The sequence below is a fragment of the Equus caballus genome, chromosome X (assembly GCF_041296265.1).
Source record: "Equus caballus isolate H_3958 breed thoroughbred chromosome X, TB-T2T, whole genome shotgun sequence".
Taxonomy (NCBI): domain Eukaryota; kingdom Metazoa; phylum Chordata; class Mammalia; order Perissodactyla; family Equidae; genus Equus; species Equus caballus.
In genome coordinates, this window is record NC_091715.1 from 108,577,262 (window position 1) to 108,599,906 (window position 22,645).

Sequence of the window (22,645 nt, forward strand, 5' to 3'; positions counted from 1 at the left end):
ACTGTATTTTTTCTTTTACCAAATGGCAGAAATCTTGTCTGCTTGATTTTGTGAGACTATAATTACAGCAACTAAAAGGACGTTAGCCTACTCAGAAAGCCCCAGCTGAAGGGCTTTCTAATGCTTTGTCTATGGATTTGTTCTTCTCCCCACGCTACTTCCACTCCCGGATTGGGTAGCAAGTTCTTCAAGGGAACGTTCTAGACTGATTATTACATTCCTTTGCTTTCTATAGCCCTCACAGTGCCACACACATAGTAGGTGCCCTATACATATTGACTGCTCGATAAACCTTTGCTTGTTCCCTTCACTGCTTTCTGGATTGCTCAAGACCCTTTCTTAATGCTAAGTAAACAAGCTAGAACCTTCAAAATGTCTGTTGCCTTAATCTAGCTGCATGCACCAAGATGACTTTTTAATACCATCCCTGCCCAGGAGCTCAATGCTCTCTTTGGCACCTGCATGATTGATTGTGTTTTCCCCTTTTCCTCCAAAAGCTCTGACATCCTGCAGACACGGCTTGAGGTGATTAACCATGCGGCCAACTTCACCAGACATCTTTTCAGACCATTCTTGACTTTCCTAAGAAAGTGGGTGCTGTATTTAAGTACAGTTCCTAGTTAATCCTGCTCCCCAATCCTGCTCTGCTCAATGACTCCGTCTCAGATTTTCTTTGTGCAATGAGACAGGACAGAAAAAATGAAAATACATTCTTTTTGGCTGGGTGAAGAGAGTTGAAGATTTTACGAGCTTGGTCTTTCTCATAAGATGGAACTTCAACCCAGGATGCAGACCCATACTGGTCAGCCTCACAAGAATGTCTAACTTGTTCTAAAAGATAAAATGGAAACATGTAGGACGGGACAAATGAAGTCAGCAGGAGCCAGTTTTCAGCGCACACCATGTGATCCCAGAATAGCAACAGTAACTATCATTTTCTGGGTGATTACTATTGCCGGACACTCTGCTAAGCATCTTAAAGGCACTCATTTTGTTTCATCCCTAGAAGAACACTATGGAGGTAGGTACTATTATTATCACTATTTTCTGGATGAGCAAATTGCAGCTCAGAGAGTCTAAGTGAAACTCCTAAAGTCCCTCAGCAGTATGAGGTAGACCCTGGACTTCAACCCGGGTCTGTCTGATTCCAGAGCACATACTCTCGGCCACAGGGCCCTTCAGGGAACTGGGCAGGCTTCTCAAATGATTTGAGGATATCGCTCTGACGCTGACAAGAAAGCTGTCTAAAGGTTGGTAGAAGCAAGCCCCGAGGGTGGCTGACTGTCTTTGGCTACATATTTGCAGAAGAGAATTCTTTCCTCTTTCAATATCCTAAGGGAATCTATCTGCCGGCAGCAAAAGGCCACAGGGATCTGGTGAGACTCAAGTTCCAACCTGGTTGTACTTGGACCTGTTCTACTGCTTATCAACAGCTAGGGTGCAGGGATGGAGGAGGGGGTGGGGGGCTGGGGTGCGGAGTGGAAGGACTGGTTATCTCCACGTAGCGGCACCCTAGCGATGGGGTAGGAGCCCCAGCTGCAGGAGCTAAGTTCAGTGGGAGCACTTAAAGGCAACAACATGTTGCAATCTAGACCAGCAGCTGGCTTTGGTGGGAACGGCAGTCTTACCCAGCCTAGCTGAACTGATCAAGCGGAGGCGGAGCACTGGTATCAAGGAGGAGAGTCCATTCTTTGGGGGCAGGCATGAAGGGGATGGGAGCTTGGGGAGAACCAGACAAAGCCCCAGCCCTATGGGAACTGAAGGCTAGACCAGCGGCTTGCAACTGAGGCAATACTGCCCCCTAGGGGACTTTTGGAAAATTTGTGAGGTTATTTAGTGGACTGGAAATACGGATGCTGGGTGTCCTGCCGTGCCCAGGACAGTCCACCAAAACAAAGAATAGTCCAGCACCCGCATGATTTTTGAATGTTCTATTGGATTTCCATGGAGGTGAAAACCTAATTTATAATGATCCGAACTTATACTATAAATATTTTACATGTATGCTCAAAGGGTTTTTTCCCCCCACAGACCCCACAGTTTTAATGAAACTATTGTGTAAAGAGATGGACGATTGATTTTTTTTCAGAGCCTTACCTAGAGTCCTTCACCATTTCAGAAAATAATGTTGACAATTGTGATGTTGCTTTGGGAATTGGAGTCATCAAGTAAAAAGAGGAAGATTGGCAACAGATCGTAGCTCAGGGCCAATCTTCCTCACCGAAAAAAGAGAGAGAGAGAGAGAGAGAGAGATGCTGATTCTGATAAGGTTGAAAACTACTGTGCTAGCCTGTTGGCTTTCTGAGGGCCAGGACCATGTCTGTTTTGCTGCCATTTGGCCTAATTAACCCAGTGCCAGGTCAGAGTAGGTGCTTAGTAAATAGCAGGCGAGTGAATAATGAATAATGAAGTGGACTCAAGCACAGAGCTGGATTGTCAGGGATCTAGGTCAGCAGAGTTGGGGGATAAAACTAGCAGGTTGTGGGGGCTCTTGATCACCAAGCGAGGGCAGGATGGCAGCTATGAGAAGAGGGCTCTAGTTCAGAGCTTTCCCCAAAGCTCTAGGGTCCTGATGTCAAAGTCCAGTGCTTCTCACAGGCCTCTTGTTTCAAGTTATGTTTGGGCCCGGGGACTGAGGTCAGATGGCCCCAGTGGCCGAGAGAGACGTGTTCACACCCTCACTTGCTGGTATCAACCTCAGGAGCCATAAGACCTCACCAACTAACAGGAAGGCTGTTTCCTAGCATGGCTGTACCTCTTTGCATTGTGTTGCAGAGATGACCCCAGAGAAAACGAGGCTCAGGTGAGGTCCCTACAATATGTCAACGCCCTCTGTGTCCTCAGTGGGTCTCAGACTGCCTTGGCCTTCAGACAGATCCAGCCCCCCATTTTTCCGTTGTTGTTGCTGCTGTTTTTCTCTCCCCTGACCCCCTTCTGCATCAACAATGTGTGTGCCCCTTCCTTCTGGGTCCTCTCCTCAAAGGTGACTGCTTAATATCTGACAAACAAGTGGTGAAAGCCTTCAGGGCTCCTGAGGAGAGAATGCGCTCCGCCTTTGCAGAGGGGGATGAAGGGAAGCACCTCTCTTAGAGAGAGAACACTGAAGTGCCGAGGGAGGGATGGAACCACTTAATGTCAGCGGTGGAAGCGGCCCTGAGGTCACCTGGCTCACTGGATCCCAAACCTGGCTGCACAATGGAGTCACTGGCAATTTTCTTGAAATACAGATACAGTGGCTCTGACCATTTAGGCAGTCTGATTCAGTAAGTCTGAATGGGGCCTGGAATCTGCATATTAATAAGCACCACTGGCGATCTTGAGGAGGAGCCTGGGTAGGGATCCGCTTAGATAGACCTTCTCAATTTACTGGGAGCCAGCCGAGTCCCAGAGAGGCAGAGTGACTTGCCTCGGGTCACACAGTGACTCATGGCAGAGCTGGCGGTAGAACTCTGGTCTCTTTCCACTGTGTGGGTGGTGACAATATCTGACATCAACGTGACCGGTTGGAGGGGTCCTTGAAATGGGCAGAAGGCCCTTGAATCTCACTGCAGAGGCTGGCCGCCCACTCCGCCTGGAGGTGGGAGGCAGACGGGTGCTAAAAGGTTGTTTTGCCTTATTACAAGCAGTAAATTTACAGCAGGGTTTAGGAGAGAAGCAACAAAATACCCACCAAGGTTAGTAGGACAATAACAACTCACCAATTTGTTCGGCTATGTCTATCCACGGAAAGGCAAGTGAAATAATGGAGGCAATTATCCACCTATTTTGTTCGAACACTTTGACCGCAAATCTCCTGGTAACTGAGGGAAAATATGAGCTATAAAAAAATAGTCAACCCAAGTAGCCTGAATAACTCCAACTCCCGCTTCTCTTTTCTTTTTCCCTGAAGACACCTTCCTGCATGCCTGTCTCCTGGGGCTTGAGAAAATGTCCACAGCCCCAGGAAATGTAGAGGGAGAAGGGAAAAGCTGTAGAGGAAACACCAAATGCAATAGATTAGGCCCAGCTGCATTGGAGGTGGGGTAAACAGTTGCCTTTTCCAGAAAACCTTTTGGCCTCGAGGCCGGTTCTAGCCGGGGCCTCAGAGCAAGCCCCAGAAGTCTCCAAACCGCCAGTTTATCACTTTGGCATAACTCGAGGCAGCCCCCTTGGAAGGCTCCCGGGACGGCAGCTGCTCCGTCAGCGACTGAACGAAAACAACGCCAGATTTCTTTATTTAGAATAGACACTTCCTATTTTGGTTCCTAAATGACAAATCTGTCTGCCCTCTGCCTCCAGCTCTCTGCAGCCCAAGCTGCCTCAATGCGAGGTGTCTCAGCAGAGACCAGCAGGTGTTCGCCTATTTATAAGGAACAGAGCTACCATGGGTCGCTGCACTCCCATCTCTCAGCAAGAGGTCAGGGGGCTTATTAGAAAGGGAAGATGCCTTGGCCGCAGACAGTGAATCTTGGCGAGGGTCAGGGAGGGGGGGTCAAGTGCACCAGCGGATGGAGCCATGGCGAGCTCAGTTGTGTATTGCTGCCATGGAAGTCAGCAACCCCTGGAACCTTAAATTTCTGCCCGGTTCTGCCACCACTAATTTGCTACGTGACCCTGAGCTGAGGCTCTTCCTTTCTGTGGGCTTCGCTTCACCCTCTCTGGGGAAAAGGACGCCCCATTCAATACATGGTGCCATTTCCTGTGACAGCTGGCCTGCCATCCGAAAAAATAAAGCTGGATCTCTATCTCACTCCTTATTCCAAAATATATTTCAGCTTAGCCAAAGACTTAGATTTTAAAGAGAGAAACCACTGAAAGATTGGAAGAAAGTACAGGAGAATATGTTTTAAATATTGAGGTAGGAAGTCTTTGCAAAGCAAGAAAAAACCCTAGGAGCTTTAAAGAAAAAGAATGACAGATTGGACTGTGCAACAATTGAGCAACTTCGGGATGGCGAGAGATGTCTCAGGCAAAGTTGAAAGACAGAGGACTAAGATCAGCCATTACGTCATTTAGTTATTTGCTTATTATCTCTTTCTTCTACTCAAACGTCAGCCACTGTATTCGCCACTGTATTCCCAGTGCAAGGACAGCGGCTGGCACACAGTAGGTGCTCAGAAAATACTTGTTGAAGGAATGAATGAGTGAGCTTTTGTAGGTCAGCGGAAACACGTTGAACAATCCACTAGCAAAATGGCTAAAGAATAGGGAACAGGCAGGTCAGAGAGGAGACACAAAAGGCATACACCATAGAAAAGGTTCCCAACCGCAGTAAAAATTAGGTAGTAACAATGTAAATTCAAACAGCATTGAAATGATTGAAGTGTCATCTTTTACCTCTCAGATTGGCCAAAAATGAAAAGGTTGCTAAAACCCAGCGTTTGTGGGCATATGGTGAAACACGCATGTGTATTCACTCTCAGTGCATGTCTAAATTAGCCCAACTTCCGGAGAGCAACTCGAAACATCATTTGACCCAGCAAGTCTTCTTTTAGGAGTTTATCCTTTTGAAATGCTCCATGTATAAGAATATCCATTTAAACGTCTTTTGTAAATAGCAAAAAATTGGAAATGACCTAAATGACCTCAGTGGAGGACTGGTTGAATAATTTATAGTACATCCAAGTAATGACAGACTAAGCTTCACTATGTAATGATCAAGAATTTGGGCTCTGTGGTCAGACTGCCTAGGTTTGACTTCCTCCTCTAGCCCTTGTGAGCTGTGTGACTTTGCCGAAGTTTCTAAACCTCTCTGTGCCTCCATTCTCTCATCTGTAAAATGGGAAAAATAATACCTCTTTCATAAAGTTGTGAAGAGTAAAGGAGATAAATGACTTCCTCCTCTAGCCCTCATGAGATGTGTGACTTTGCCCAAGTTTCTAAACCTCTCTGTGGCTCCATTTTCTCATCTATAAAATGGGAAAACTAATACCTCCTTCATAAAGTCGTGAAGAGTAATGGAGATAATCCACGTGAAATACTTAGTACACAGAGCACAGCATTCAATAATTGCTACTCAGTCCTATGTCTACTGCATACTGTAATGATGACAATGACGATGTGGCCACAAATAAGGACAAGCTAGATCTTTATATACTGATATGCAATGATGTCTCCAATATAGTATTGCGACAAAAGCAAGTTGCAGAAGAATTAGTACAGTGGGCTCTGGTTTTTTTAAATGATATTATATGTTTTACATAGGAGAAATATCTAGAAGGATAGACAGACTGTCAACAGTGGTTACCTCGGGGGAACATGATAGGGGAGGCGGATTTTCACTTCAATAATGATTAGAATTGTTTGAAACAAGCATGCGTTACTTTTATAATAAACAAAAGATGTAAAGGAAAAAAGCTCCATTTGGAAGCCTGAGGACAGTTAATCCCCGCAGGCCTCACATCCCCCAGTCCTTGGCGACAGCCCAGACTGAGCCTGCCTGCCAGTCATCTGTCCTCTCCCATACCATCCCCATTCTGCTCTGTGCTCCCATTCCCCACCCCCACCCCCGACTCAGTCGTCTCCCTACTACTGCCCTCTCCCACTCCTTTCCGTACCCTCTGGAAACCCCACCCCACGGGAGCCAATTCGCCCCACACTCTGAGTAAACTTCACAGAACACTGTTTACCTCGGCGCCTGCAGCGCTGAAACCTGAGTCTCCACGGAGGCGCTCACGGCTTTGCCCGCAGTGCCCTCTAGTGGGCACTGCTCACACTCCCACACCACAGGCGCCCTAGGGCTGGGAGGTGGGGTCTATGCTCTGGCTTCCCCTGTTTGCTGCCAGACCGTTACTCCTCCGCCTGCGGCCAAGAACTCCTCCTTCTTATGCCATCTGCCTACAGCACCCTCTTCTCTCCTCTCCTCATCGACTCTTCTTTTTAACCACCCCCTCCTGGTCAAACCACCTCCCTCACCCATTCAACGAAGAGTTCGGCATCTGGCTCACTGTCTTCTTCTCCACCCCAAGTCCTGACATCATTCTGGGTGAGTTCGACATCCGTGATCCATGTGCAGGACACACCCCCATCCTAGCCATGCCATGCTTCATCATCGGTCAGAACCGCTCCATCTCAGAACCCTCCACCATCCACATCCTGCCCGCTGGCCTCAGAGCTCATCCTTTTACCTCAGGAGGATCTCCAGGCTCTTGAGCCCATTTCGTCCTCCCACTCCGTCAGCCCCTCTCACCTTACTTCCTTCCCCATCCATCCTGGAAAATGATGATGATGATAAAAATAACAATGAATATATATGTGCTAGGCACATCCCAAGCATCTTACCACATCATTTCAAAAATGTCATGTAATTCTCACAGTAACTTTATCCGACAGGTATGTTTCTCTTTTTTTAATGAGGTGACTGGGGCTCAGAGAGGTTGAGTGACTTACTCAAAGTCCCACAGCTAGGACAGGACAGCTAAGAGATTTGAAGCCAGGTCTGTTTGTCTTACTCCTGGAACTTAGACTTCAGGATCTTGCCTATATCCTCAACTCCCTTGCCCTATATCTTTCTGACACAAACACTAGGCAAAAACCCAAGCCTGGATAAATTTAACTGACAGCCTGCTCCTCTGTGCTTACACCCAGATGGAGGAGCACTGCTGGAGAAAATCCCATCACTTTGTTGATTAGTCCCACTCGAAAGTCATAGTTTCCAACCTCAGCTGGGCCCTCGACTCGGCTAAACAATCCTTCTAAGTAACTGTCCTGACAACGGCACTTTCAAACTTTCTCCACTGCCCTCTGGAGTCAGACTGTCTGGGTTAGAATCCTGCCTCGGCCACTTCCATGCTCCATACCGTGCCAGCCTTTAAGGAAGGGTGAGGTGGAAGAAGAGGGAATGAGGGGAAGGGACACCAACATCCTTGAGTGTCTTCTGGGTACCAGCCACTACGCCAGGCGCTTCGCGTGCAGTAGCTCATCTGCTCCTCCCAGCAGCGCCACAAGGGAGATGTTATTGTTACTTTTGCTTTACAGAAGAGGAGACTAAGGCACAGAGAGGTTAAGTCACCTACTATGGTGACACAGCGTGTAAGTGGGGAAGCCATCTCGTTCCTTTACACCCTCCTTATCTTGGTCAATGACTGTGACAGCCTGCTAAATGGTCCCCCCGTTACCTATCTCATGTTCTCCCGTCTACCCTCCATTCTGTTGCTGGGGCAATCTTCCTAAAATGTACAGTTGACTGCACTACTACTTTGCTTAAAATCCTTCTGAAGCTCCCCCACAGCCTTCAGAATGAAACCGAAACCTTTGATCTTAATGATTTGCCACCCCCCTCCTTTGTCTCTGCGTCCACTGCCATCTGCTTATGATCCAGCCATTCTGAACTATTTTCGGCTACTTGATGACACTTTGCTTTCCTCTGACTTCATGCCTTTGTATATGTTCTGCCTGGCCCCCCTCGTCCCGCGCACCCCTTTCCCGCCCACCTTTAATGCTTCTTTTCTGAGGTTTCACAGCATTTATGCATTGATCACAATGTGCTATAATTTCCTGCTGACTTGTCTGTTTCCCCCACTAAACTGGGAGCTACTTGAGGGCGGGAACTATGACTTAGTCATCTTCATCTCCATACTCCTCAGGGCAGAGCACCAGAGCCTGGTGATATCCATGTTTGTTGAATGAATGACTGAATGAATGAATGGAGTGAATGAGGGAAGAAAAAGCTCTCACTTGGAAAGTTTAGTGACATGAGCTGTATGGTATCTGGTTCTTGGCTGAAGCTGCTGCAGTTTTTCCCTATGACTACAGTGCTGTAAAAATATGTCTGCACGTGGATAAAGACTGGAAGAGAACTTTCCACACAAAATTAAGAGTTGTGTTAGAGTGGTGAGTTGATGGATGCTTTTTTTTCCTGTTTTCAAAATGTTCTGTAGTGCAGCTTTCCGAGTGTTTTGGCAATGAGGCAGACATTGTGGAAATGGAATCTGGGGCTCCCATGGAGGAATCGACGACCAATGTGTGTTGATGCCCAGTGTACCCTGCTGGGTTCTGGGTGCTGTGGGGAGGGGGTGGGTAGAGGCGACTCATTCTGACTCAGGTTCACATGGCCAGGAGTCTTGCCAATTCGGTTGGATTTGCTGGAATAAAATGAGAACTTTCAAGAATTTTCCAAGCTCCTGGGTTGAGGTAGTTTTTCTCCCAAAGCTGGGCAGCAGACAAAGATGGCTTTTGTTTGCAGGAAAATACTCCTGCCTTCGAGTTTGTCCTGCACAGTGACTTCTGCAGCTCTGGGGCTCAGCTTTGCTGAGTGGAGAAACTGATGCCCATGCTTGAGTGGTTTAGAAATGACCAAAAATGTTTCCCTTTTCTGCCTCTCGAATAAAATGTTTGGGAATTTCATTGGCAACACGATGAAATTGTTCCTTTACTGTGGCAGGATTTCCAAAACTACAGATCATGTAGTAACTTAACCAGAAGAGGCAAACAATGGGAGGCAGCATCCTCCAAGATTCAGACGAGGAGCACCCTGTCTTTGGTGGGGGCTTGCTCCCTCTGCCATGGCAGGCACTGGGAGCTGTCTCATTGAAAACTCGCAAGAGCCTTCGGCGCTGGGACTGTTAGCATCCCCACGTGAGAGATGGTCAAACTGTGCTTCAGAGAGATTCAGCTCTGAAATCATGAGACTGGGCTTACAAGCAGAGTTCAACAGGGTCCACAGGCATGCTCTAACCACTTGACTATCCTGACTCTAGGCTAGTCTGCTACAAAGGGACAGAGATATGTATTTATTTTTATTTAACAAACAGTCCGTATAGTGTTTACCGTGCACCAGGCACACGGTAAGTGCTCTACCAACATCAGCTCACTTAATTCTTATAGACAACCGTGTGAGGAGGTCCTGTTATTGGCATCTTGGGACAGATGAGAAAACAGAGGCACACGGAGGTTAAGTCACTTGCCCAGGGTCAGGCAGGCTAGTATGTGACACAGCCAGAGTTCTGGTGTCTGGCTCTTCACCTCGCCCCTGTGCTGGACAGCGTACTGCACCCTGTGCTCTGTCTACACAGCTCTGGCTCAGAAACACGGAAGACACTGGCCTCTTTTTGTAGTTTTAAAACAGATTTGTACTTTTCGGACTATTTTTCCCCAGTAAAGCCTTCTGTTCTGCTCCCGGGAGTCCGGGGAGGGGGTGATAAATACATGCCTCTGGCCCTCCCAAGCAAGACGAACCTCGAAGCAGGGTAGGCAAGTGGTTAGAGCTTCCCTGTGGCGCCAGCTGATCTCTGCCTTGAAGCCCAGTCCCACGGTTTCGGAGCTGAACTTCTCTGAAGCTCAGTGTCACCATCGCTGCGAAAGGAGAAGGGAGCTTTGTCCTGCCACCTTCGTTGACTTCCATTTGTTGGTGTTGGGGGAGAGGCGGGTGTCCGCAGCAGCTGGGCGCTGGATGGGTGCAGGGATCAAACCCGCCTCTTTTCATTCAGAGACTTCAGGACAGCGACCTTCAAAGGCAGTTGGCTCGAGTCCCCAGGAGCAGACAGTGCTCTTCCCTCCCTGCCTCCCTGCCGCATCCCCCAGAGCCCGGTGAGACAATGGCGGCGGCTGAGCTCCGAGGGAGGGGGAGCCGGAGGGGCAGCAGGCCCAACCCACCAGCTTGAAAGCTTCATTTGACAGGGGAGGAGGCACATCTGGTTTGGGTTTTCAATTCAGTTCAACAATGATTTATTGTGGGCCTGCCAGCTGCAGAGGTTCTGGGCTGGGCTAGGAAGGGAGAGATTCAAAGATAGTCAAATATTGTGTGCGTCCGGACAGGAGTTTCATAGGTCGGAGCGGTGTGTAGACCTGAATGGGCGATTTTGATGTGAGGAGCCTGTGCTCAGTGGCTTACCTTGCGTACCTTATGTCTTTGAACCTTCCAAACAGAGTTGATGGAGGCGGGGAAACTATTATTACTTCATTTCACACAGGAGGAACCTGGGCCTCAGAGGGGAAGTGACTGGTCCAAGGTCCCACGGTTAGGGAGTGACGGAGGCAAGCCTGGAACCTAGATGTGTCTTGTTCCAAAGCCCACACTCTTAACCATTTCTTCACCCTGCTTCCCGAGACGATGAAGATGACGATGACCAGTAACACTTCCTGAGCTCCCTCGGCCAAGTCTTGTGCTGAGTGGGCTGCAGAGACGATTTTATTGGCAACTTCTAATATCCCATGGAGGCAGGTTGTTATCCCCTTTTCCAGAAGGGAAAACTGAGGTTGCCTCGGGAAGTGACAGAGTTGGGATTTACACCTAGGTAATTTTAGCTCACCAGCCTATAGCATAAAAGAAGTAGACACAAGGTGCTAGGAGGGCTCAGGGACAAGGCAATGACGTGTGCCCGGGAAGGCTTCCTGGCACAGATGGCGTTTGGATTGGACCTTGAAGGGTGCGTTGGGGTTTTGATGGGTAGAGTTGGGAGAGAGGACCTCCCAGTCAGAAGGGATATTGTGAGCACAGAGATGACTTGCGGGGCATTTTGATGGAGAAGGCTGCAGGTTCAGCCAGTTTGTGGGCAGAGGGTCCTGGGTGTAGGGGAGCGATGGGAAGGAAACTGGACACTCCTGAGGGTTTTCACATTTTTGTCAAGTTGAAGTTCTTGTTTTTCAATTAAGAGTAGGTACTCTACTCAAAAGGCTTTTCAAACGATACTACCACGCCACCCATGAGCAAACGCACATGGGCCTCTCAGTGTGTACATACTACTGTGCTGAGAGCTGCGGGAATACTGAAGAAAGCAACTCAGTTCCTCAAGTGTGTGCGGAGGGCCCCCGTGTGGTTGGGGAGACAAGATACATGCACCGGAAAAAACAGCAGCCAGCCCAGCCAGTTCGCGATCACGGCCAAATGAGTTTTCCCAACTGTCAGATTTCCAGGAACACGAAGATGGGGAGAGTTGGGAGGTGCTGCAGAGGGAGGCTTCACCGGGAGAGTGGGTCTGGGCTTTGAGGAGCATTTTAATAGGCATGGATGAGGAGGAAGGCGGGCAAGCTTAAGACCACGTAGAACTGCTCATGTGGCTGGCACAAAGGGGCCTGCGGAGGCCTCCCTTCCCCAAACCGCTGCTGCCTCCAGCCATGTCTTGACCTCCAGGAGCTTATTAGGGAAGATGGGACTGCATGGGGTCAGAGACAGCTCGTGGGAGCTGGGAAACCAGGCTGGGTACCCGATATTTCTGATCCTCCAATTTTCTACACTTAGCCTCAATTCCTGGCAGCTCCCCCAGCTGCTGAATTGTATGTGTATGTGTGAGTGGTATTTTAAATTAAGCAGTGAGTGCTTTCAGCTCATCATAAACATGCTAAAAAGCTTCAGCCACGGCCTGAGCCCACCGCTCCCCCCCTTACACTCAGGCGGCAGCTGGGGCCACTCGACCCCACACTCTAATGCGCATTGCCTATGACTCACCGACAAAAAAGACTGTATGTTTCAGTCTTTCTGGGTAGCTGATTCCTAGTTGTGGTGGGAAATCTCAGTCCGGAGTTGGAAGGCAGAGGGCCTCAGCCCCGCCCTACTGACTGAGACTTCTACAACATATGGAGCGCCTACTATGTGCAAGGCATTGTGGGTAAGTCCATTAATCTCTCTGAGCTTTCCATTTCCTTATCTTCAAAATGCGTATAATAATCCTGCCTGCTTTACCTCCCTGCCAGGGCTGTATGTCTCAGCCACATTGTTCTTTTGATTTCTGGAGCATTCCCAAAGTCTTTTCCTGCCCCAGGGCCTTTGTACATGCTGTTCCTTCTGCCTGGACTCTTTTGACATCGGAGGCTTCTTCTTCACCTTTCAGTCTCAGTTTAAATGTTAGCTCCTGAGATAAGCCTTCTCTGACCACCTATGTTAATTCCTTCCTTCCCCTCCCTAATATTCTTTTTATCGGCAATACTTCCTTAATCACATTCTCCTCTGTGGGTAATTATGTCTGTTTATATTTATCTGTTTATGGTCTGTCTCTCCCACTGGAATGTAAACTCCAAGAAGACAGGGATCTCGTCTTTATCGCTTGGCAAGATGTCCCTTGCATCGAGAGGGGTGCTTGGCACATAGTAGGCTGACATAAACAAAACCATCTGGGACATATTTTTTCCCTGAGGTTCTTGCCAGACATATGGTTGTTGAGGGAAAAATCATGACAGAACTGTGTCATTCCAAATGAAAAAAAAAATCAGGCTAAAGGGAGGAGTTTGTTGAAAGCAGTTTTGTTTTAGAAACCAGTCCTTGGAGTCTCATCACCAGACGCAGAGTCTTACAAAAATTAAACAAAAGGAAGAGAAAGCATAAAAAGCCAGCTTTTAACTGGGTGCTTACTATGTGCCAGGAACTGTTCTAAGTGTTCTACACACATTATCTCATTTAATCCTCATAATAACCCAACGACGTCAATTCTATTATTAGCCCCATTTTACAGATGATGGAATTGAGGATACAAGATGTTAAGTAAAGTGCCCAAGGTCACACAGCTAGTGAAAGATAGAACCAAGAGTTGACCCTAAGGCAGTCTGAGTGTGAGCCTGCGAACTGAATCAGCACTGAGCACGCTGCAGTATAGGAGCTCGTTTACTGTCTGTCCTTCCCACTGGGCTGGGAGCTTCTCAGGGGCTGAGACTGGGTCTTCTGCACTTTTGATTCTCCTGTGCCTAGAATAGAGTGTGTTCCAGAATAAGTACCAATCAATATTTGTTGAGTGAATGAGTGAGGGAGGGAGCGAATCCATGTTCCTTTATTTTTTCAGGCTTCAGCCTTATGGGCTCATGTTTATTTCCCTGGTTTATTTTAAAACATAGCGCTGGGGACGAGGGTGGTCTGATGCAAATGTGCCTCTCACCACGGAATACAAGGAGGTCCAGCTCTGACTGGGAAAGCCGAGGCCGTGTCTCTAGAGCAAGGCACTTCATTCGAAGGGCTTCATTTTGTTGTCATTCTAAAAAGTAGCTGGACCTGTTTAGGACTTAAACAAACTTTCAGTGTTCAAATCTCATCTCAAACCCTTTGCAGAACCAGGCAGGGTGTGGGGGAGTGGGAGGGGGGAGTTATAAATAAACAAATACCCACAGACCGGCTGGTTTTTTAAACAGAATTTGCTTCAATCAGTGCTGCGCCACATTTTCCCAACTGGCCTCCGTCATGAGAACAAGTGGGAACTTTCATGCTGAATGGCTTTATTTTTTTTCCGACCAGATGAATGGCAGGAGTTTTGGCTCGGGAGGCGGGTTTCAAATCCTCGGCGCACAGTTTGCTGCCCTACTGTGCCCCGTCCATCACACACAGAGCCCTGCACAACACACCCAGTCATCACATCTGCTGCTTCAGCCCTCCAAAATAATTGGGTCATTGTTTTATTACACCAGTGAGAGAGCTGCAAGCCTGCTAGGATTATGTCATTGACATTTGCGTGAAAAGGCAATCATGATATGCTGGTCATTTAACACAGCTGGGAATGCAACTGTGTTGTCATTGTTTGAGGTTCTCATCCAACCCCTCTGACTTCGTTTCACAGCCCGATCAGTGTAAATGGATCTCTCTGATGTGTGTTCACCTTTAAAATGTTTTCTAGCCCTTCAAAGGACCAAGCAGGGTCTAAGTCTTTTTATGCGCTTGGACTTTTCTGGTTGTGGGCATGGCGGTCTGACGGCGAGAGCTGCTTGCTTTTCACGCGTGTGTGAGTTGTACACTCTAGTGGCAGGATGCTGTAATACAGTGTCATTTGTTCACTGACTGCTGATCAGAGCCAAGGACAGTTTTGGCTCACGAACAAACGAGGGCTGATGTTGTCTGTGGGGGAAGACTATTGAAACAATTTATGAATCAGAGTTCTGTTTTGACTTCTATTGTGTGTTCGTTTCAGTAGGACCCGCGCTTTGATTGCAGTTGTCAGTACACTTAAGCATGGGTCTCTGCTAATGAAATTCAAGCATATTTGCATTTATCAACAGGTATTAATGATGGCAGAACATCTTAGTTCCAAACAAGGAAATGATTAGCATTGATTATAGTTGTATAAACAGAGATAAATTCATGCGCCAATTTTTCTATTGCAAATCATTGATCCTCTTCTCTCGCTAGCATGCTAGCTGGAGCTTTATGGCATGTTGGCTATTAATTTACTCTTGGAAGGAATCTATTGCAGACACCTGTCCATCCCTCTTCTGGTCCAAGTCCTTGCCAAACCAGCCCTTACTAGCCACCTCGAGGTGTGACAGGCAGAGCTGGCCCAATAAGGGAGTCAGCTGAATCATGGAGTGGTTTAGCTGCAAATCTCGTAATCCCAATCGCCATGACTATAAAGAACTTGGGGTCCTGAATTTTTCTTGGCGACTGATTCCAACTCCTTTGCCTTCTGGGTACTTTGGTATTTGTGCTGTTCCCAGTTCCTGCTTTTGATCTGTCTTTTCCGTATGGCTGCAGTTTTTCCCTTTCTCTAAAAGGGGGCTCTTGCTGGGATCAAATGAGAGAACATACCCAGACCTGGCATAGTGCCTGGCAGAGAGTAAGTGCTCAACACATGGTAGTTGTCCTCTCCTTTTCCCTCTCCGCATTTCTTCCGCTTCCGTTCTCTGCACCTCCAATATTGGCCCTGGACCAGAGCCTATTTCCTCCCCTGACTGGCAAGCCAGATTGCCTGCCCCTCAGACAAGCTGGGCTCCCTTTTCTGGCAGCCTTCTGCTGTCCTTACCTGTCGCCATGTGGCACTTACTGTAACCACAGACGGACTTCTGCCAGCTACTGATATGAACCTATTGAATTCTGACAGGGAAGAATAAGTTTGCAGACAGGAATTTGCATGTCTGGGCCAGATACCAGACCAGGAGGCAAAGCCATATTTACCTGCCCTCCCAAATTGTGAGCAAGTCACCCCTATTCTGGTTAATACCAGGTGTTTCACACCCATGACTGCACTATAACACATCAAACCGTTGCTTACAAGGAACATAGAGTGGTTTTCACATCAGAAATGGAACCTGTGTGTCACTTCTCAAATTTCTTAAAAGCAGCTAGCCCACCTGGGTACTCTTCCCTTGAAAATGACCACCTTGTTGAGGGTCTTGTAGGAACTTTAATTTGGAAGCCCTGGGAGCACTTGTGTGCTCTTTCCAAGGGGGTCTCTGACTGCTTTAATTTGTGGGGAGGGAAAATACTGGAGAAGATAAGAGATCTTCCCCAAACTCACCTACTCTTTGAAAATGCTCTTCAGTTGCCTTGGCGAACAGCCAATCCAAACACTAAAAAGGAGTCAGAGAATGCAGGAATCCTGAGTGCTATTCTCAGTGCATGCCCAAACAAGAATGGGGGGGGGCAACAGAAAGAGGAGAAAAGGCAGATTTTGCATCCTAGGCTGGGAGCCGGTCCCATCGCATCATGTCCAGTCTCCCCTCCACTCATAAAGAGGAGAGAGGACATGTGGCAACATCATGATAGCAGACTTCTGAGCCAGGGTCAGCTGCTCAGCCTGAGAGGGTCTCCAGTCTGGCAGGCAAACCCAGGGTCGAGAGCTGAAGGATCTGTCCAGTGAGGTCACTACTGTGATCGGTTCTCAACTGCTTTGACTCAGTTTTTCTGTTTTGGGTTCGTTGGTTATTGGTGCATTTGTTTCTACCCATTTGGGAGGAGGTGACACGTTGACTATTCCATATGTGTTGGACTTGTCCTTTTCAACACTTAATCACAGTCTGAGGGACCCTCGGAGCTGCAGCAACTGTGTGGTTATGTTGTGAAACAGCGACTTGTTTCTGTGCATTCACTGAGAATGGTTTGTTCTGATAACGTTAATTTTCTAGCGTTTCCGGCATTAGGTATTACATGGGAAGAGACAGGTGGTTTAACCAGCTCTTATCCGAGTTCTGTCTTTTTCCTTCAAATCTCATGCAGATGCTAAAGGATGTCTGGAGTTTCTTTCATGCCATTTTATTGATAACACACCTTCATTAATTTATAAAATAGCCCTTTTGGAGTCCTTATTATGTGTGAGGTACTGTGCTATGGTACGCTTTGCATACCGTGTCTTATTTCATCCTCGCCACAAAGCTGTGAGGCAGATACTGTCATTATCTTAATTTTACAAATGAGGGGACTGAGGCTCAGGGAGCGGAATGCGAGATCACACAATCGCTACGTGGGGAGCTGGCATTTTAACCTGGGCTCACCTGATTCAGCTACAATGGACTTCCTCCACGTAGCATATTTGGGGCCCCTCATAGCCCTTAAAAACAAAATTAATCCTGGGGCTGGCCCCGTGGCCGAGTGGTTAAGTTCGCGCGCTCCGCTGCAGGCGGCCCAGTGTTTCGTCGGTTCGAATCCTGGGCGCGGACATGGCACTGCTCGTCAGACCACGCTGAGGCAGCGTCCCACATGCCACAACTAGAGGAACCCACAACGAAGAATACACAACTATGTACCGGGGGTGCTTTGGGGAGAAAAAGGAAAAAATAAAAAAAAATCTTTAAAAAAAAACAAAACAAAATTAACCCTTAGGGAATTTTTCCTACTGCACTTTTTGCTAATAGTTATCAGTACTGCTAGTACTGTTACCATTTATCCGGCACTGCATTTTTCCAGCACTGATAGGTGCTTTATACCCAGTTTCCAACTGTAGAGTTCAAACCCAGGCCTGTGTGAGTCCAATGCATCCGTTCCACTTTTCTGCACCGCTTGTAATGCAACACAGGAGTTGTGGGACATACACAACTCGGATGGGTTATTGACGGCTAGCTCAACTACCAGCACTCACCCAGCGTTTGTTGAGCACATATTAGATGAACAATCTATAGCTCCTGCCCTCGAGCTGCTCGTGAGACATTCCAGGTAGATGGATATGGGAAGCAGAATTTAATGTATTAAATTTACCTCGTGTAAAAAACAGCATGACTGTAATTGGTATATCCGAGTATGTGTAAGTGGGAGACTGTAAAGGCCTTGAAAGGGGCAGGCCTAGTTTGGTAGTGAGAATAAGGAGCAAGAAGCCTCTACCACTAACTAGCTACATGTATCGTCCCCTAACCTCTCTGGGCTTCTGTTGCCACATCTGGGACCCCAGAATCATAGTCATAGCCACCATTTATTGAGCACTACTGTGCACCAGGCACCATACTAGATGGTTTCCATTTAGTCTCGACAACTATTATTCTCACTTTCCCTTTTCTAGAACTGAGACTCAGAGACCTTAGGTAATGTGCCCTAGGTCACACAGCTCTTCAGTGGCCAATTGTTTCCATCTCCAAAATCCTCTCCTAGTCACTAAGTTGTATTGCCTCCCTTACCTCCTGCCTGCCCTCCAAGTCAAATGTTCTCTACTATGTGCCTTGAAATTAAAATTAAAATTAAAATTAAAATTAATGACAATCTCGTTCAACTGAGCCAAGAGAGTAAACATTAGAAATGGCAATTAGTAGGTAGAAATCTTGCCAAGAAGAGCTATACAAAAGCACAGAAAGACACCCAAGGGAGGTAACAAGACGGGGGCATGGCGGGGGGTTGCATGCTGATGGTTAATTGGATCCCTGCCAGGCCTTACCTTCCTCCCTCACCTTCCCGCTCCGCAATGTCTCAGGCTTCTCTAGAGAGCACAACCCGCCTAGAGACAGCCTGAGCTGCCACAGGAGGGCACCAGGCCAGGAATGGCAGGCCTAGGGCAGCAGGGCTCTGGGCTGGGAACCATAAATAACCACTTTAATGAAAACCAGCTTTGGCCAAGAGCCTTGTCATTTCTTAAGAGATTTTGTGCCTTTTATATGGACCTGCTTACTTGAGAAAGGCCTAGCCTAGTATATATAACAACGATGATAATAATAACAGTTGCCCTTTAGTGAGCATTCACTATGGGCCAGGCCCTGTGCTAAACACTTACATGCACTAACGCATTTAACCCTCACGCAGCCCTTTGAGCGCACGTGCTATTCTTTCCCTCATTTTATACAGGAGGTGTCAGGCTCAGAGAGGCTAAGTAACTTGCCCAAGTTCATACAGCTGCTTGGAGCTAGAATTTGAAGCCTGAAGCATCTGGTTCCCGGGCCAGAGCTCTTAATTCCTATGTTTAATGAATGTCTGTTGAAGGAATAAACAGATGAATGAATGGACAAATGTATTAATTCATTTCACTTTACTTTAGCAAACATTGATTGAGTGCTCTGTATGTGTCAGCCCCTGTGCTAGGCATTGAGGATTCCAATATTAAACATTTAAACACAGGCACACGCCCTCCATGGCCCCTGCCCCTGAGCTCACAAAAGCACCCTCTAATGTGGCATGATTTCTTCTGGGGAAAAGTAATTTGAGTTTCTTGAACAGCAGTTTTTAATGATGCTATTAAATTTAACCCAAAGCAGGGATTGTGCACCGGTGAGCAAAGAGTTTCAAATGAGAACATGTCTTTGATTAATCATCGATGCAGCCAGAGAATGGTTACTACCAGAAGTGGAGCTGCAACTCCTGTCACATTAGCTCGCTCTTCTTCCATCTATCACGTCTGTATTCTGTCGCACCCTCCTACAGTACAAGAGTTATCCGTGCTCTAATGGACAATTATCCCATCCATCATCCTGCTGGTCCTGCTGATTGCTGGCAGTCTACTTGCCCACGGAGGAGACTTACAAATAGTCACGACCGATGATGTACTGGAAAATTGGTCATTTTTACACATTTTAAATCCATGCAGAATGAATGCCTTTGCAGGCTGCCCTTTAAGTTGCATTTGTTTTCCCGGTTATATAAGAGCAGGGTATGAATTCTTTACCTGCATGTGAAACGTGGCCTCTGTGAATATTTGAAAAACCCTCTAGGCAGCTGCCTTATAAATATTAAAATGACGAACGAATGACATGAACACACCTGGCGTAATGACAGAGGAGCAGGCCCCTTACCTGGGACTCAGGTGGCTGGCTGGTCATCACATCAGGGTGATCACCGTCTTCCTTTTCCTTTCCAGGTGTTTTGAAGAGAATCCCAAGTTGATTAGGGTCAAGCGAGGACTCATGGTGCTGAAAGTAGGGGTTGAGTGGACAGTGAGAGATGTTTTTTTAATTTCCTGGGACTATTGTTATGAGATTTGAGGGTAGGAAATCTCCTTCCCCAACCTCCCACCCCAAGGCTGGTAACAAAGTGAATTTTGGATTACAGTAAACAACACGCCCAGTACAATGGGAGTCACAAGTTGCCCAAGGCAAAAACCCAAGAGTTGTCTCTCCCACACCCTTATTTCTCACCTCTACATTCACCCAGTTACTAAGCTCTGCCAAGTCGACTTCTAAGCATTCTTCAGATTTGATCCATTTTCCCCATTCCTTCTGCCGCTGCATTAGTTCAGGACTCCCTCGTAGTCTTCTGCCTTGACACCTTCAACAGCTTGCTGTTTCCTCACCTCCCTTTTCCTTCCCCTGCGACCATTCTCCTCAAGGTGGTCTGAGTGATTTTTCTAAGACACAAATCAGGTCATTTCATATACCCCCTCCGCTTAAGTGTAACTGGCTTCACAATTGCTGAGACCAGAGGCTCTCAAAGTGTGGTCCTGGGGCCAGAAGCAACAGCATCTCTGAAAATTCAGAGTAGGTACTTATTAGAGACCTACTGACTGAGAAACTCTGGGGGTGCTCCCCTAATTTATGTCTAACATGCCCTCCAGCTGATTCTGGTGAGTGTTCAAATTTGAGAATTCCCACCCAAAAGCCGTGGTTCTCAATCCTGGTTGCACATTAGAATAAACTGGGGGAGATTTAAAAAATTCCAAGACCTCCCCCGCAGTCTAATTAAATCCAAGTCCTGGGGCGTGGGATCTAGTCATCAGTGGGTTTTAAAAGCTCTCCAGGTGATTCCAATGTGCAGTCAAGCCTGAGAACTACTGCTCCATAGGATGAAGTCCCAATTCCTTAGCTTGGCATTTAAGGCCTATCTCTTTGGTCATATCATCCCATGCTCCTTCTATGCTCATTCCATAATTGAATCATAGGGAATCATTTACAATTCTCTGAGACCACTGACAGTTTCTTACCTCTGCAGGTTTGCACACATCTTTCCCACTACCTGGCCTCTCCTCCCTCCCTCTCTTCACCTAGCTAACACCTTCTCATCTACAACACATAGCTCCAAAGACACCTCTAAGGAAGAGCCTTCCCTGACCTCCCGGATCTGGTTTAGATGCCTTTCCTCCATACTCCCACAGCATCTATTTCATAGCACTTTCCACATCATCTGGTTATTCTCTGGTTAGTTGTCTGCTTCCCCTACCAGACTGAGAACAAGGATTCTCAGCCTAAACGACAGTGCCTGGCACGCAGTGGATGTTCCATAATACTACGCATTCTGTTTCCTCTTCTTGGAGTGCCCTTCTGTGCCTTATCCATGGGGCAAATTTCTACTCCCTCTTCAAGAGGCAGCTCAGGTATCACATCTTCTTGGAAATCTTCTCTGAATCCCCTGTCTGGGTTAGGTACCCTTCCTTTGGGCTCCCACAACACCCTAAACTTAATCCCTTCCTAGCCCTTAGCACAAGGGGCTGGCATGGTCTGTTAACTTATCTGCCTCCGTGACTTGAGGGTGGGGGTGGAGTCTTCTGCATCCCTGAATTCCAGCCCCTAACACAAAGCCTGGCACATACCAGATGCTCAGTAAACATCTGCAGAATGGATAACTGAATAAAGTGAAGACCCCTGTGTTCTCCACGTCTTCTGCCACTATTCCGGTCCAGGGCCCCATTGCTTTATCACTCCTGACCAACTCCCATCCCTCCTTTCTTCGATCCATCTGTACCCCCACCCCCATGTGCCTTTCTAAAAGCACAGTCACCATATCACTCTCCTACTCAAACACTTTTACTGATTCCTCATTGTCTGCGGAGCAAATATCAAAGTGGCATTCAAGGTCCTTCCCAAGAGTGTCCCTGCTTTTCCAGCCATACCTCCTCCCATTCTCCTATATAGGACTGGCTACATCATTTGTGGGCTCTGGTGCAAAATGCAAATGTGGAGCCCAATGTTAAAAAATTATTGACTTTGAAGACAGTGACAGCAGTGCATTAAACCACGCATGGGGCCCTCGTGAGTGCCCGGTCCTGTGCAACTACACAGGCCTGCCCCTACATGTATCCAGTGTGCTAGCCAAATGAACTCACTGTTCCCTGAACTGCTTTGTAGGATCATTTTCTCCATGACGTCGGTCAGGCCGTTCCCAGTCTCTCTCTGCCCCTCTCACCAATCCAAAGCTCCTCTTCCCCATAGATCCACCTCTTCCCTGCCCTTCAACGACCTGCTCAAGTCTCACCTCCTACCAGTCCAGACTACCAGGAGCAGTTTCTACCACACAGCCTGATATCAATGATTATTATTATTATTTTTTTAAGATTTTATTTTTTCCTTTTTCTCCCCAAAGCCCCCCGGTACATAGTTGTATATTCTTTGTTGTGGGTCCTTCTAGTTGTGGCACGTGGGACGCTGCCTCAGCGTGGTCTGATGAGCAGTGCCATGTCCGCGCCCAGGATTCGAACTAACGAAACACTGGGCCGCCTGCAGCGGAGCGCGCGAACTTAACCGCTCGGCCACGGGGCCAGCCCCTATCAATGATTATTTTTATATGTGTGTGGTCGTATCTCTCTACTGAATTTTAAGCTAATTGAGGGCAACGATTCTATTGTGTTCATCTTTGTAGTTCTTACAGTCACAGTGCTTTGTACTCATCTCATTCATTGACTGACTTAGGGAAAAAATG

The 22,645-nt window shown here is 47.4% G+C and overlaps 1 protein-coding gene and 1 long non-coding RNA gene across 5 annotated transcripts in view; one reads left to right on the forward strand and one right to left on the reverse strand.

Moving 5' to 3' along the window:
- LOC138921740 (uncharacterized) overlaps window positions 1-22,645 on the reverse strand; it is a 76,741-nt gene that overhangs the window by 43,640 nt on the left and 10,456 nt on the right. The window contains exon 2 of the long non-coding RNA XR_011434589.1: window positions 19,810-19,926. This is a non-coding gene — a long non-coding RNA (uncharacterized lncRNA). The remainder of the gene's footprint in view (window positions 1-19,809; window positions 19,927-22,645) is intronic.
- Window positions 1-22,645, forward strand: part of RTL9 (retrotransposon Gag like 9) — a 79,157-nt gene that overhangs the window by 29,308 nt on the left and 27,204 nt on the right. The window contains exon 1 of one of the 4 annotated variants that reach the window (XM_070256892.1): window positions 952-1,021. The exons of 2 other annotated variants lie outside the window; for them this stretch is intronic. The gene's annotated coding sequence lies outside the window, so the exon portion shown is untranslated. Of the gene's footprint in view, window positions 1-951; window positions 1,022-6,790; window positions 6,965-22,645 lie in introns of those variants that run through there. One more of the 4 variants, XM_070256890.1, reaches the window with a different exon arrangement.